Below are 11,700 nucleotides of genomic sequence, written 5' to 3'. Positions count from 1 at the left end.
AGCTGGTGTATGTTTCTGTGTCTGGGTAAAAGTATCATGGAACATTGATACACATGTCTCTTGTATCAAAGGTAGAAGTAATAGTTGTTTTGTTTTATTTGCTTTTATTACATATAATAATGCTTATAGCAGGTTGATATGTTCAGTTATTTCTGTGATAGTTGTAAATAATCTCTGTGATTCTTGTTTTGTTATGGTGATGACGTTACTTCATCTATACAATCACTTCAGGATATGGATGTATCAGACAGAAGATATCTTATAGTTTTGAGAACCACAAAAGAAATCACAGTTACTACACTGAAGCCAAGGACCCGTGATGTTCATGTTTTTTCACCCCTAGAATGACATGATTTATCAACAGTTGAATTATTCTTATCATACTCATTGTGAAAACAAGACAAATGTGAATACCACAGGTTGTAGATATCAATTTGAATCAAGTCTTTGGTCAAGTGGTCAATCTTGTGTGTACTACTCAGGTAGACAGCCTACTATCATAGTGCTTGGACTTACTACTAAAGTACTGTCGGAAATAAAAAAAACTTTTCAGGCTGTTACTCTGTATCCCTCAAATTAACACAATTGAATATAGCATATGTCGAAATAACCCACATCGGCCTAACTGGGCGTTCAGTGGGATGCGTAATAGGATATCCAGAAAAGCATGTTTACTCAAAATATATAGTAAAATCTGACAAATTTGCATAAAGCCATGGTCTGTTCCAAATAAGTCGCTTTGGACTTTGTAAAACCCGCATTGCTCATTTCTGCACTAATCTCTCCTCAGTAAAGTCATTTTTCGACATTTCCTATCTCCCTACCACTGAGACTGTAGTTAGGCCAAACTTAGTTTAACAGACATTTCATACTTTCACATGTTAACTACTTAAACTGTAGATAAAAATGCAAAAAAAGTTTTTTTCTATTTTCGACAGTACTTTAGGAAGTTTTGTTTTCTCTCTTCATGAAGGAGAGGTGTAAAACATGAATACTGATGATGTCAACTTCTTGTGTTTATAGTAGACACTGTATTTGTACTGCGAATGTACTGCTGCACGTTTGCTTCCCAAAACCAAGGCGTGAAACTCAACATTTCATTATTTGGGGCAGATATACTGTTAAAAGTACATGTAAACCAAACAGTGTTTTCAAAGGAAAATGATGTGAACAAGGGGTGTAAAGACTTCCACAATATTCAGTTACTAGTACACTTGAGAACTTCAAAAGAATGTGCAAAATCAGCATAAACCTTTAGTTGAATGCTATGAATTCATGAATCCTAGTTATGTAATAGAAAACTGGTAGTAGGATAGAAAAAAGAGCTACTATTTGACAGCTAATCTGCAACATTTGATTGTTAATGTAAGTTACCAGGTGACCAGAGCCTCTTCTGGAACTAGATGATATAATTTAACATCAGCCTTGTAAAATGTATATTCAGAGTGTGTGTGTGTGTGTGTGTGTGTGTGTGATGAAAGGGGAGGACAGAGTGTGATGTTTAGAAGGCATATGAATACACTGTTAATCAGAACTGAGATTTTTGTGTTAAAACCTTCTGTAATCATGTTTGAAGAGATGAACTACACAGAGTCTACACCTGCTGTGAAAATTGTCCTTACATTGCATACATGTCCCTTCTGTATCATAATCTAGTATTTATATCTGGTGAAAAGTTCTATTTTAATAGATCATGTTTTATATAAAGAAAGTAATGAAATGAGTTTGAGTTATGTTTTATTACTTGTTGCAGCCTGGAGTAGGCTACATAAATACTGACATGAGGCCAACCTTTAACAAGGGAACTGTGAATCAGTTTCGTTTAACCCAGGATGTCAGCTTGATGTGGAAGAGAAGCCTTAATTGTTTATCAATTAAGAGAAACTCACAAGTATACAGATTGTATAAAGGAAGGGTCATAATCTGGTTAAATCTGAAACTCAAACTCATGTTTAGTTGATGAGGCATGATCAAGGACCACTACTTTGCAGCACTTGGTCATCAGACAAACATCAGAAAAGGTACTCACTGGCATACCAACACCCCTCCACCTGTGAAGATCTGGGTTATGATTGGCCTTCTGCAACTGATGCGACTAACAGGATCAGGTGGTCAGGCTTGCTGACCTGGCCCCGATTTCTCGAAACAAACTTAAGTCTGAGTTTTGACTTAAGTCTGAGTTTTTACTCAAATTTGAGAAAACGCAGGAAAATGCAGAATAAACTGAAATCAATATTAAACTCAAACTTAGTAGACAATTTGAGTTTGGTGGATAGATTACTGAAGTTGTTTGGTCTTTCTTTATTTAAAAAATGCAGTTGAGTTAAAAATTCAGCTGTTTCAAATTGTCAAACTCAGTTTGAAATTTGAGTAAAAACTTAAGTTTGTTTCGAGAAATTGGGGCCTGGTTTGCACATTGTATCTCAATTGCGTAGATTGATGCTCATGCTGTTGATCACTGGATTGTCTGGTCCAGACTCGATTATTTACAGACTGCCACTATATAGCTGGAATCTTGCTGTCTGCAGCATTAAACAACAAACACCACTCAACAAAACTTTATAATCGACCTACAGAAGAATGTGTGTACTGGTGTATGTACCATGTTTCTTTTATATATACAGGATCATTCTTGAGTTTCTCGGTAAGGTTCACAAGGTATGACTGATTCAAACATGACCACAGTGTGTTATGTCCCAAACACAGCTACAAAAATATACACACATGCATAAATGTTATCCCTGTATTAGACTAGTCACATTTCTAAGAAATGTGAATGCATGAGGCGTTTTTGAGTAAAAGCAAGCAAACAACATTTTCTGGGGTAGTTTTTCGTGCTGAATACGAATCTGTTGTTTGCTAAGCTCAAAAATGCCTAATAAGGTCACAAATTGGGTTCAAAGGTCAATGAGTGCAAAATTCAATTTTTTTAAAAAGTGTTTTATTTATCATTCTCCATCCATACAATGAACTCATTTTACAATATATTGATTAATAATGTTACCACAGGATTTCAAAATGTTGGATTTCATGGAAATGCTGAAGGAAAAATTTCGTATTTTTGCAAATATCTCCCTTATGGAGCGACTTTTAGTTTTTGGGTGAAGAGCTACTTTTTACAAGCATTTTTGCTCAAAATGCAAAGCAAGGCTGAATCTTTTCCTTTTGTTGACAGAATTATATTCCAGGCAAACTGTTTAGATCACAAAATTTGCATATTATGCGCATAATTACTTCAAAGGTTAATGAGTGTGACAGGATGCGATAGGCATTTTTACATGTATGCCACACGAATGCTTTTATACTGCTTCACATGCATGTCAAATGAAACTGCTTTCATTCATGCAGTTAGTTTGATTAATGATTTTAGCAACATAATTACCCACAGAACAGTTCAGGAAATCACAAGAACAGGTGGGAACCCTATCCGATAATGTGTCAAATACATAGTATGAAGATGAAGGCGAGGTGGAAAATGAATGCATACAAGCCATGTGCTATGACTGAAGGATCGAGGCTGTACTAAAAGACTTTGCTATCACATGTTTGGTTTTAGGAATCTTTGTGCCGGAGGATTGTGTTAGTTACACACTGCACTGGTACTTTTTTCATTCAAAAGGTGCAGTGTGTGTGTACCAGGAGAGGTCATCAGTGGCGGTATATACGTAGCACTGGTGTAAGTTTGTTTCTATTCACAGGCCAAGGTTTATCATTTGAGCTTTGTTGCATATGTCAGGAAACCAGTCAGTCTAAAAATACCTTCTACAACCAGTTAGAACTGGGCATCTAAGCCATTCTTGAGGCCACCCAGCTCAGGCACAAATTGAAACATTGCAAAGTTCGGTCACCTGTAGACAGGCTTCCGTTCCTCTTTGAAGAATCTCCTGACGGCAACCCTAATCTAAAATGGCACAAACTCTGTTATTCAGCATACACACATTACGGAAAAATAAATGTAAGGCTTGCCAAGGAACAGTCCAATGCTTCACAAGGAAATGAACAGACTGGTGTTTCAGATGAAGGATACCGCTTTTTACGCAGGGGTACTTCAACAGTGGATTTGTACACAAATGCAAAATATGTACACAAGGCCTTTGTACGTATTGTAGACGTGAATGATTTAATAGCAGCCGAAGTATGCTATCATATTGACTGTCTAAGTAAATTTCTGTGGGATGCCAAAAGGGCAGAAACTGACAGCAAATGAGCTGTTATAGCCATGGCTTGGTCGTGTCAGGAGTTACGTCACAATGCAGAGAATGGACACAAATTTAAATTGTCTGCTGTGTTCATGAGGTACAAGAATTAGCCAGTAACTCTATCATCCTATCATTTGATAAAGGAAACAAGTGCCTTGTGGACTCTTGTCCCAGGTGCACGTTGCTCTGAGACTCCACAGTGATATGTCACATGTTGTGACGTGAGTGAAGAAGCAGAGTAGGCCAGTGTACATGCTTCTGCACATCTTACTTGGTGGCCAAAGTCATGTTTATAATGAGTTTGAAGAAGGTGAAATAGGCGCATCTGATGTTGAACGGGTTAAGAACACATGGGTTAAAAGTACAGGGCACTTCGCACCAAGGTACCAAGTCCATCTTGTTTGATGTTCTCACAAAAAGTGTGTCCTGCCCCCAAGAAAAAAAAAAGAAAATCTCCCAAAGACCAAGTTCCTTGAAAACACTGCCCCAGTTTGTGGATCTAGTGCTTGGAGAACCCGGGTGTAACTGATGCTGTGCCAAGCATTCTATATTGTTTAGCTCAACTAGTTTTCTTGACTGTACATGTTGATTGGTGAAGGGTCATACCCATACCAACATGTTTAGGTGGTGCTTCCTTGTCCCCACAAACACTGTAGACCATGTCTTGCCCCATACTACGAACACCTGTGTTCCAAATCCGTTCAACATCAGATACACGCCTATTTCACGTTCTTCAGAAGGAGGTACACTGGCCAACTCTACTTCTTCACTCACGTCACAACATTTGAATCCCGGATCTGACATATCACTGCAGAGTCTCAGAGCAACGTGCTCCAGTGACATGAACAACTAATTCATAAGTGACCCCAATGCACTTTGATAAAGGTCCCTTGAAGTCCCCTGTCTACTGAAATATGATGATGGGATGATAGAGTCTGACTCATTGGCTAATTCTTTGTACCTCATGAACACATGAACACAGCAGACAATTCAAATATGTGTCCATTCTCTGCACGGTGACATAACTCCTGACACAACCAAGCCATGGCCATATCAGCTCATTTGCTGTCAGTTTCTGCCCTTTTGGCATCCCACAGAAATTAACTTAGATGTGATAGCATGATTCAGCTGCTATTAAATCATTCACGTCTATAATACGTTCAAAGACCTTGTGTGCATATTTTGCATTTGTGCACACTTTAGAATGTATTATTATGGTAGAAACATGGCTCGTCTTCTGCTTGCTTTCGGAGCTGTGACAGAAAATACACAACGTCAAGTTCACTGTTGAAGTACCCCTGCGTAAAAAGCGGTATCCTTCATCTGAAACACCAGTCTGTTCATTTCCTTGTGAAGCATTGGACTGTTCCTTGGCAAGCCTTACATTTATTTTTCCCTAATGTGTGTATGCTGAATAACAGAGTTTGTGCCATTTTAGATTAGGGTTGCCGTCAGGAGATTCTTCAAAGAGGAACGGAGCCTGTCTACAGATAACTGAACTTTGCAATGTTTCAATTTGTGCCTGAGCTGGGTGGCCTCAAAGATGGATTAGATGCCCAGTTCTGTCTGGTTGTAGAAGGTATTTTTAGACTGACTGGTTTCCTGACATATGAAAGAAAGCTCAAATGATTGGCCTGTGAATAGAAACAAACTTACACCAGTGCTACGTATATACCGCCACTGATGACCTCTCCTGGTATACACACACTGCACCTTTTGAATAAAAACGTACAAGCAGTGCATCAACTAACAAAATCCTCCGGCACAAAGATTCCTAAAACCAAACATGTGATAGCAAAGTCTTTTAGTACAGCCTCGATCCTTCAGTCATAGCTCATGGCTTGTATACATTTATGTTCCACTTTCGCCTTCATCTTCATACTATGTATTTGACACATTATCGGATAGGGTTCCCACCTGTTCTTGTGATTTCCTGAACTGTTCTGTGGGTAATTATGTTGCTAAAATCATTAATCAAACTCACTGCATGTATGAAAGCAGTTTCATTTGACATGCATGTGAAGCAGTATAAAAGCATTCGTGTGGCATACATGTAAAAATGCCTATCGCATCCTGTCACACTCATTAACCTTTGAAGTAATTATGCGCATAATATGCAAATTTTGTGATCTAAACAGTTTGCCTGGAATATAATTCTGTCAACAAAAGGAAAAGATTCAGCCTTGCTTTGCATTTTGAGCAAAAATGCTTGTAAAAAAGTAGCTCTTCACCCAAAACTAAAAGTCGCTCCATAAAGGGAGATATTTGCAAAAATACTGAAAATTTTTCCTTCAGCATTTCCATGAAATCCAACATTTTGAAATCCTGTGGTAACATTATTAATCAATATATTGTAAAATGAGTTCATTGTATGGATGGAGAATGATAAATAAAACACTTTTTAAAAAAATTGAATTTTGCACTCATTGACCTTTGAACCCAATTTGTGACCTAATTAGGCATTTTTGAGCTCAGCAAACAACAGATTCGTATTCAGCACGAAAAACTACCCCAGAAAATGTTGTTTGCTTGCTTGTACTCAAAAATGCCTCATGCATCCTTAAAATCCACATTTCTTAGAAATTTGACTAGTCTATGACCTCGGAAACATATCTAGCAACAAATCCTTTTTTCAAGGAATTTTTAAGTACAATATTTCTACATATTTAGATAATATCTTCATCCAGTTTGTGTGTGTATCCTGAGTTTGGATTGATAAACACACCACCTGATATACCGGTAGATAATTCAAAGAGCAGGAAAGACGGGGGGGGAAACAGTTTACTTCCTTGTACACCGCATACATGCCATACATATGTGACACTTCATCATATTCTTAAAATAAACAAAACATTTGAAGACATTTTTCTAAAACCACTGGAAACTAGAGATGTCATCATAAGTTGCAATATTAATGTACCGATAATGTTTAAATGTGAATGTTGTTAATATACAAACTTATAAAAAACAATACTTAATTAAGGTTACCATGGTTAAGATGGACAAAGATTAGGCAGAAAATTCAATCTTAAACATTTAACAGATCACTTAGTTCATATTCAGCATTAAATTGATTAACTGAAGGTCTTTTTAATTATTTTCTATACATTCTCAGAATGACTGATTTTAGGTTTAATCAATGCATCAATATATTGATAAAATTCCAGTCAATGTTGCTGTGGAGATTAAAATCAAAATCGGGACTTTGCCGATTTACACCTCCGCCATTGTTCTCACACAACGACGAGCACACATGACAGTATTCATCAAATACCAAGACAAATATATGCTTTAGCACCCTCTATTGTGACACCTCTAATGCACTGTTGCAAATGTAACCTGTTCTAGTGAGTGAGTGAGTTTAGTTTTCCACGCCCGCCTCAGTATATGCATGAGAATACATGAAAAAAATCAAATCTTGTTCCATGGGCCCGGACCTTTGCAATGAAAATACGCAAAATCGATGACTGAAGTCAACACACGTTTTGCCAGCTTCCGGATAGGCTGCGCAGTACAAGCCGTAGCGCTGATGGTTTTGCGCACTGGCTAGAGGGCCGTCCCCTCTATTATATGGTCTCTGGTTCTACCTCCTAAACCATGGAGGTGGTCTTAAGTCAATGGAGATACGGTAAACACTGACAGGTGCTTGAATTGTAACCAGATCTTGGTTTATTTGTTATAAACGTCCCTCAGGAATATTCCAGCTAATATGACAGCTGACTGTCACGAGAAAATGTCACGAGCACCGACATACAAAGTTGGGGAACATAGACAAACATTAACCAAGCCACACTATCCTCTGGGTGATCATAAGTTGCTGAAGACCAAATCTAACTCGGATCTTGCAAACATTTAGTATGTACATTACGTCACAAATTACACAATATACGTGTGTAGTGGAGTCAACTATCAATGCTTATCAATGTCCCAATATGTAACAGTACAGTCAGATTGCACAATTCTGTTAACTAATTACTCAAGAAAAAGACGTCGTTATAAACTAGTACAACAGGTGATGTTTACACACACGCTAGTCATGCTAGAAATCAGGTAGCACTGAATGACAATCACACAACCTACTTCGTGTAGTGATTCGCCATGTGGGTGGTGAAGCAAAATTGTGGATTTGATAGCGAAACGATATTGAATTACGGCACACATTTGTTTTCGGTTATCGACTATTGAATTACACATTGCAACTCTATTAATTTCCAAATTAACATTTATGGCACACATTTCAATGGCACACATTTGTTTTCGGTTATCGACTGTTGTACGATGATATGATAGCACACATTGATTACAACTCTATTAATTTCCAAATTAACATTTATGATTGCCCCGAAGTTTGGTATCATGTCGCTTCAACGTTTATCTGATGTCAGTTTTTGTTTCCGACACAGATATTGATTAGACATAAATATCAAATTTCTAAAACCAACTCCAGTGACATAAATCGTTTTCTACCTTTTACATGTGAAAAACATGGGGTTTTGTACTACTTGAATAAGACGTTATTTGAAGAGTGAAGTAGGTTTATCTGGATCTGGTAGGAGTAAAGTGTTACAAACGGTACACAGGATCACAGGCCCCCACTGCGGGTCAGAAAATCGATAAACTAAGCCCTGGTGTACTATCTAGCCCCCTACACCCACACACACACACTACTATATAACATGTAGTTGGGGGGCTGGACAGTAAACCAGGGCTTAGTTTATCGATTTTCTGACCCGCAGTGGGGGCCTGTGCATAGGATAATCACTGTTTAATCACTGTCATACAATCACGTGCTCAAGGGATTGTATAAAGTCATCGATTGAAAGTACATACAATATCTTATGCCATGTCACTTTGTCCCAAGCTTATGGCCTGCGAAGGAGTTACACTGCTTATAATGTCACAGCTGCAAGGCTTATACATGTATATTATAGATATTTAGAATTTTACCAATCTTTGTTGCAGGCGTATGATCACATGTCAGCAATGTGTCTCAGAAATATGCTCACAGAACTCTGATTCGGCTTTAAATGGATGTCGAGGCCTGGTGGTTAAAGCGTTAGCTCGTGACGCCGAAGACCCGGGTTCTGTTCCCCACGAGGGTACAATGTGTGAATCACCCCCTTGGTGTCCCCTCCGTGATAGTTTGGGATTATTACTAATAACGGCGTTAAACTTTATTCACTTACTCACTAAAATGACTTTCACTTTGAAACAAAGGCAAATTTCGCCCTTGTCTCAGCCAATTTTGCAATAAGAAATTTGAAATATATAGAATATTTAGGCAGTCTGATTTCAGTGAACTCGAGTAGTTATGTGATGTTCGATATTTCGGTGTCGATGCAAGCACATTTAGCGACTAAGTAAGGTATTTGTATATGTGTCGAAATGTAGCGTTGACAGAATATAACAAGATTGCTTTACTTCAAGCTAGAGTAAGGAAGCTGAATCTTACGTCAGTCTTGTCTGATACGACAGCTTCTACGTGTTACTTCAAGATAAATATAATACATATGTATCTGTGATTACACAATGCCATTTTAGTAAGTGGTTAAATGTAACATATGTTATATTTGGGATTACACTTTCTTAGTAAAGTATAGATTCTAGTAAACTGATGTACAAAAGAAAGTACACACCTGGTGCTTTTGGATTACTTTCCAAAAAGCGACGTAAATGTTTTGAAAAGAGTTTTTACAGTGATATATAATTTACAGACTTTCCTAATATGTTGCCAAAACACCAAAGATATCGTGCCCAATTGCGAAGTTGCCAGTCAAAATCACAACACTTTTCCAATAATCCCAAAACACCAGGTGTGTACTTTCTTTTGTACGTCAGTTTGACTTGTTTGTATCCTATGCGACCCTGGCATGAAGCGTGTTAGTGCTTGTACAGGAGTAAAGCTGAAACAGTTCCGTTCAACACCTACTACAGATGTGACTATACAGTCTGATATAACATAACCGTGAAGGTCCGGGTTAGAATATTGATCTTCAGTAACCCATGCTTGTCGTAAGAGGTGACTAACGGAATCGGTTGGTCAGGCTCGCTGACTTGATTGACACATGTCATCGGTTCCCAGTTGCGCAGATCGATGCTCATGCTGTTGATCACCGGGTTGTCTGGTCCAGACTCGAATATTTACAGACCGCCGCCATATAGCTGGAATATTGCTGAGTGCGGCGTAAAACTCAACTCACTCACTGCTATAAGATAGACTACTGAACATTTAATAAATGTATCAGCATGGTGGGATAGCTATAGCATTTGTTATAATCATTACATGAGTCATAACGTAACAAAGCATTGCACAGAGTTTATATAGCGAAAATTGACATCAACCCTAACACGGTGTAAGTCGAATTGGTCTTCACAACCCGTGCTTGTTGTGAGAGGCGAGTAACGAGATCGGATGGTCAGGCTTGCTGACCATGTTCGTGTATATCATTGTATCCCATTTGTGTAGATCGATGCTCATGATGTCAATCCCCGGATTGTCTGGTCCAGACTCGATTATTTACAGACCGCCGCCATACAGCTGGAATATTGCTGAGTGCGGTGTTAAACAATAAACAAACAAAAAACAAAAACAAACATTCTACCATGACGTCAGTAAATACTGGTTTGTGATTTTCCAAAACAGTATCTATCTTTTTAAAATCTTAATAACGCAGTAATGGTAGAATGGAGATATACATACTGTGTTGGAAAATCAGAGGTATATAACGAAATTATATTATCTCTAAAGTTATTATTAAAAAACTTCACGCTACGCGTTCGGTTTTAAATCAAATTTAGAGCTATTATTATTTCGTTATATACCTCTGATTTTCCAACACAGTATGTTTATCTCCTAATTGAAGCTTAAATTATGTAGTTTGTGGTTGTATTTTAGCGATGATAATCTGTTTGACTGATTGTCTCAGTGTGTTCTAAAAATACGGAAAACGCTAACGACGACCAGTATACATGTACTTCCAAATATTTAATTTAATAAACGGTGATTATGTATTATCACTGTTATTTCAATTATATATGTTTGTGTTAGTATGAATATTAAACTAGTATCCAACTAGGGCCGGAACAATGGCTGCCTGTGTCACCTACGTTCGGTGATGACCACCTACGTGGATTGAAGTATTTTCTAAGTAGATGAAAGTACAATATAGATGAAAGATGAAAGTATATGATCCATATAAATGACACTTTTTTCAGACTGTGGTACAAATGCGCCTTTATAACAAACGTAAGAGTCAAGGCTGACCTGAAGAGTTTGAATCAGACACATTCCACTTAAGACGTTTTTGTGACGCAGGAATGTATTTTGACTTTATCAAGAATCTTAAAGATTGTGACTTGATAACTTTGATCGTAACTGATAACTTTGATTTTCACATCAATGAGAACCCAGTTCACAAGAAAATATTGCAAATGAATTATAGCACGCGTTACTGCGTCAGAATATTTAAATAGAGGAAATGGTATAAATGTATATAATGTG

The sequence above is a fragment of the Haliotis rubra genome, unplaced genomic scaffold (assembly GCF_003918875.1).
Source record: "Haliotis rubra isolate DU_JTF1 unplaced genomic scaffold, ASM391887v1 Scf289, whole genome shotgun sequence".
Lineage (NCBI taxonomy): Eukaryota > Metazoa > Mollusca > Gastropoda > Lepetellida > Haliotidae > Haliotis > Haliotis rubra.
Note: the sequence above shows the minus strand (reverse complement) of the source record.